At 46.1% G+C, this 5,393-nt stretch overlaps 1 protein-coding gene across 1 annotated transcript in view; it reads left to right on the plus strand.

Annotated features, from left to right (window-relative positions):
- Nucleotides 1-5,393, plus strand: part of MAP3K9 (mitogen-activated protein kinase kinase kinase 9) — a 90,415-nt gene that overhangs the window by 69,811 nt on the left and 15,211 nt on the right. The window lies entirely within an intron of this gene.

Below are 5,393 nucleotides of genomic sequence, written 5' to 3' on the forward strand. Positions count from 1 at the left end.
TCTTAAATCTAGCTTCAGTTACAAGCAACCAGGTTTTCTCCTTTTACTTTAAAAGTTTTTTTGGGGGGAGCAGAGTTCTTTATACGAAGCTTCTCTGCCATCTTCAGTGCTCACAGTCTGCATGTTGGATGTCAGCATTTCACTGCAGTCAGCGCCAAGCCTTTACAGCACTGAACTAAGCTGGGTCTAATACAGAAAATGTACAGTTTCACATGAATCACAGTTTTGATTTGTCGATCTGACAATAGAGAAGAGAACATATGCTCAGATGCTTCTGTTAGCCCAGCTCTAAGGAGAAAACAGTGTAACAGAGCACAGTGGTGATTCACCACACTTCCTCTGAGCTTATCTGCCATGGCTTTTGTATGCTGCGGTGGGCAACAGGGAGCTCTCACGAGGGCCATATGTGACAGGAGCCTAAGCACAGGCAGTCAGGGGAGATCAGGTGGCACAATTCTTATGAGGATTATATTGGCTCCACAGCCCCAGCCAAGTTCACCTTCTCCTTCCTTAATTCTCTCCCCAGTTCCAGCTGGCTCTGCTGTGTATTATTTCCTCACCAGTAATGGGCTGTTGCCAGAGGCAGCTACCAGCTGGCAGAGGCTCACACGCCCCAGCAGGCAAAAGGAGCAGAGGGGAGCCCTCTGGAAGGAGGAAAAAAGTTGTACAAGTTAGTTATTGTGGAGCCACAGCTATTTATAAAACTGGGCTGGCAATGAAGGAAGGAGAAAAGCTGTGGGTAGGGCCTGTGACGCCAGGCTGGCAAGGCAGCTTTGTTCTCCCCTGCTACAGCTGGATAGTGCAGCACATTGGCCTTGCAGCTACAGCTACAGCATTTTCCCCACCTAACATGACCAGTCATTCTGCCAAAATCTATCTGCTCTCAGGCTTGTACTATGATGTAGCTATGGTGAACAGGGAAGACTGGAGGCCAGAGGGCTGACAAGAGGTTGTAGAGAAAGCTGGAGGCCATGGTGCAGGCAGGAGGCTGTGGGGCAGGAGAACCAAGGCCTGGCAGAGGTAGCCCAGGCACATGCTGCTCATTGCAGAGCAGAGGGGAATATTTGGAAGGGCAGTCTCCTGTTCCCCCTTTCTGTGAATAGGTCAACTTGTTAAACCCATTCCTACATCAGTCTGTTGGAGTCCATGCAGTGTATTTGCTGCTATACAGTTTTGCTAGGAAAACTGAGAGAGGTGTATTGTGTTTCTTTCCATCCTGCCTTATTTCCTCTCCTCCCTCTTGTCCTCTTATCTGTCCTTGTAGCACAACAGATGTTTTCCATAGGATAATGAGTGGGCACGAAGCTGGGGTAACAAGACAGTTTCCTGGGCAGTACCAAATCTATTCATTTCCTGATTCTCCATCATAACTACTGCTGGAAGCAGTTGCTGTAGGCACAGCTTTCCAGGCTGAATGATTTTGAGCCGGCCCTTTGTTATGACAAAGGAAAATGTGTCTCTGGGAAACAAAAAGGAATCTTATCCTCTCCCTACCTCCCAGAGACCGCTTACACCCCTTTCCACCTAACAGGCTGCTAACTGCTTCAAAGTCATAAGTTGACACAGGTTTCCTCTTATGTTCTTATCTGGTATCTATGAATTTACCTTCCCTAAGCTGTAGCTGAGGGAGGTGTCTTGTCTTTTCATCACCTTCAGAGGCAGCAAGGAGGTTGCTGGTGTGGTAGCATAGCCTGCAGCAGTTAGCACCTGAAGATCCTATAAGAACTACTCAGAACAACCTCTGGAAATCTCATACGAGCTGCAGCAATACAAAGTCCTGTTAATTGTTTATGCAAATCCATGAATAGAATTAAGGAACCTGTTCATTAACTGCACCCTCCCAAGCGTCCCATCTGGGTGGCATACCACTGTGGTTCCTTATTTAAATAGCCCCTGTCCAAGCCTCTCAACTGCTTTGCGGAGCATGAAGCTCAGGAGGAACACCAGTGTGCTTCAGGGTGCATAAGCAAAAGTGAGCAAACAAGCAGAGAAGAGGAGTATACAGGTTCTGTGTGTATTTGGTGTGGTTTTCCCTTTGCCACACCAAATACCCTTCCACTTCTCCTTCCTCTAAAATAGAAAAGGCAGGGTACAATCAAGGGTTTGAACATAAAGGAAGGATAAAGAAAACAAGGCAGACCAAGCCCCTGAAGATCCCACATGAACCACACAAAGAGCGCAGCTACTTGTTAGTCTGCTGGGCTGAATTCTAGGGAAAACATTCACACAGATGAAATTATTGGAAAGTGAAATGGAGATGCACTGCTAAAGGGGTTGCTCTGTGCTCAATGTCATCTTCAATTTCCGGGCTCCTGAGTTTTCCAGCAAGCACGAATAGCCAGATCTTTGCCTACCCATCAATTCTGAAAACCGATCATTCTTAAATTAAACAAAGACTTTTGTCCTGTCCATGTCACTTTTTCCAGCTGCAGGGATTGACATGTATTTGGAAAAAGTCTGCAGCCAGCATGTGTTCGTCATCTCCTCACACTTTCATAAATGATTGTTCTGGAGGAAGGAAGCCCGCCTCTCTGCTGCCCCCTCCAGCTGGAAAATCAACTCTAATCTGTCTGTCCTTTTTCCTGTTGTGCATCTTGCCAATTAAAACTAAGTCTTGTTATTACCTTCAAATAGCATGGCTAAGCCTTTGGTCATTTTTTTCCTGCTTTAATTCTCATTCTGCCCATGAACCTGTATTTGGCTTGTAGTTTGCATCTCATAATTGGCTCAGCCCTCTCTCGTTTCAACCCCAGTTCTTGCTTGCTCTCAGCCTTCCTCCTGCTCTGCCAGATATCTGCCATGTCATTTTGTTCCTGCTGTTTTCATATGTGATGGGTGAATGGACTTCCAATTACACTGGAGACAATTTAACTGTGCTGGGTACTTGGATGGGCCTGTGTTCATTCTTCTGTATACTGTACATTGAGGCCCTGCCTATACCACCCAGTTGAACGTTGTTTGCTTATTTTGGCTTTCAAGATTTGTATTCTCACATTGCTGTTTGACTGCTCAGTATAAAAACACCACTGACCTGTAGTGGACACGAACAGCTCCAACAGAGATTGTCTTTTCATGGTGTAACCAATTGCTGAAAGCAGTGAGTGGGTAATGGGGGTGGGATTTGGTGGCCCCTGCAGATATCTCAGCAGCTGGCAAGTACTGCTTGTTGTAAAAAAAAGTAACTATGGGCTCTGAAGATTTTGTTGGACACATGGAGCCCTCTGTTTTGGGGGCTTGATAGTAGCTTCTTCCCTTAACATCCAATTTTTATTTCACTCTTCCATTTCCTGATGAACAGTTCTTGGACAAAACCACAACTTTCTCCTTGGGTATTCTTAAGTTCAGCAGTTGCCAGAAGCAACTTAGTATTTTATGGCCTTGCTCCTCTAGAGCTGAAGAACCCCTTAGTGTGCTGGAACTCCAATATGCCTTCTCTCTCTGCAGAAGACAAAGCCTCTTAGGAATTCTTCAAGGCTCTTCCCCACTCCCCTGACACATGCAGACATATGTGGAGGTAGTGATATATCTGCACATCTTTCCAGTTAGACTGCAAACTGTACTGGATTGTTTGATATCGCAAGGCAGAGCACGCTGCTGTGGGAAGAGCTGTGTGGCTTTGGGGGCATTGCTGCTCTCTTTCTTTCCTGTGTTCAGAACTTCCATGTGGACTTCTGTGCATCTTTCTCCTGGGCTTTGTGTTACAGTAGAAACACAGATGCTACTTATCTGCAAAACAGTCTCCAGCTCTCTTTTCTCTCTGGTGATTTCCTTCTTTTAGCTTCTCGTGTGATGGAGGTACCCTGAGTGCCAAGGTATGTAAGAACAACTCTTCTCTGAAGAAAGTAACTTGTTAAGTAGTGTCTGGAGGCTCTTAGAGATCTTTTTCATATGCACATTCACAAACTTCCCACTTTCCCCCATAGTTCACCGTGCACCTGGAGATAAAGATGTTGAGCACTAAGGGCTATGCTCCTTTTATACAGCTCCGGTAACGTTGGTTACTGGAAGCCGTTGCAAGGGCTAAAACTATTACTAGGACAAAGTAACAGGGCCCTGGGCCTACATCTCCAATGAGTGGAAAATGGCTTTCCTTTTTTATTAAGGTCATGAGAGAGAAGCCTGCCTCTGCTTGCCTGCACTCTCCTGGGGCAGAGGCTGGTAGGTGGTGTCCTCTCCTTGTGCATGGCCTAAAGGGTGAATCCTTGTTTCAATTCTAGTAAAGGGCAACATGCAGCTGTGGTGTGAACTGTTAAGAGCAAAATGAAGTACAGGGAAGTCACCTCTATTTTCATTTGCTGTACACCATAATGTGTACAGGATATGGAGAACTGCATGCATCTTTTTATCTATTTCACACAGTACCATGTAAAACAGGCACCCAAGCACAATTCTGCCTAAACTTCTTTTTCTAGTTAACAACAATTTACAGAATGCCTCTCATTTGTCCTCTGCCTTTAAGCCCATGGTTGTCCTAGCAGCAGCTGCTTAGACATGGGTAGTGGTGGGCAGAGGCGCTTGCTATTTCTGGCAGAGATGTATGAGCCGTAGGCTATCTAAAGGGAGTGATGATGCTGTCCCAAGTACACAGCACTTTCCTTCACAGTTGATGCACACAGCATTCCTGATTTTGGGAAGGAGCTGCTTTCCACCACCCGCTTGAGAAACATGAACTTCTGGTGCCATCCAAAGTAATAAGTTTCACACAACTGACGTAGGTCCATCTTATCTCAGAGGCTTATATGTCATTCTAAGACAGTCTCTTCCTCACCCGCAGTGTGGGCTGGATGTATCCCTGATCTAAAGAACATAGCTTTGTTTTTTTCAGGGACAGTGGTACAGATTTGCCTTTTCCCTTGATGTTTCTCTAGCAACTCTTCCAAGTTTTGGCTGGAAAAAAACTGTCGCAAGATACTGCTGCTGGAATGTGAGATATAGCCCACTGTTTGCAAATACCACATCCAATGGGACCAGAGCACGCAGCACTCAACAGAACTTGGTGTGTTCAGATTTCTGCTTTCTGTGTTTCAGTTTGTACACTTCATCTAAATGCTGAGCGGGGCTATCTTGGGGCACACACACTGCACTGACCACCACAGGATGAGACCACATGTTCACCCTGTAGCTGGGAGCGATTCCCCATGGCCCAGTGTGGTGGGGCAGCCCCATTGGAGATGTGTGTGTGGCACTTACTGATCCCATTAATGGCAGTTCCAGGAAAGAACCCTTGAGTCAGGGAGCCTGAAATCACAGAAGTGATCAGACTGCCGCAGTAGGTCTGAAAGACCCTTTGGGCTGCTGAAATTGCTTCCAAAGCTGTTGGTCCTGCCCTGTTTGTTGGCACCATGTTCTGCTAAAAAAGAAAAAAAGAGGACACAGGAAGCACCAACACAAGG

This window comes from Lagopus leucura, unplaced genomic scaffold, assembly GCF_019238085.1.
Source record: "Lagopus leucura isolate 7727_CA_CO unplaced genomic scaffold, USGS_WTPT01 Super-Scaffold_1, whole genome shotgun sequence".
NCBI classification, from domain to species: Eukaryota; Metazoa; Chordata; class Aves; order Galliformes; family Phasianidae; genus Lagopus; species Lagopus leucura.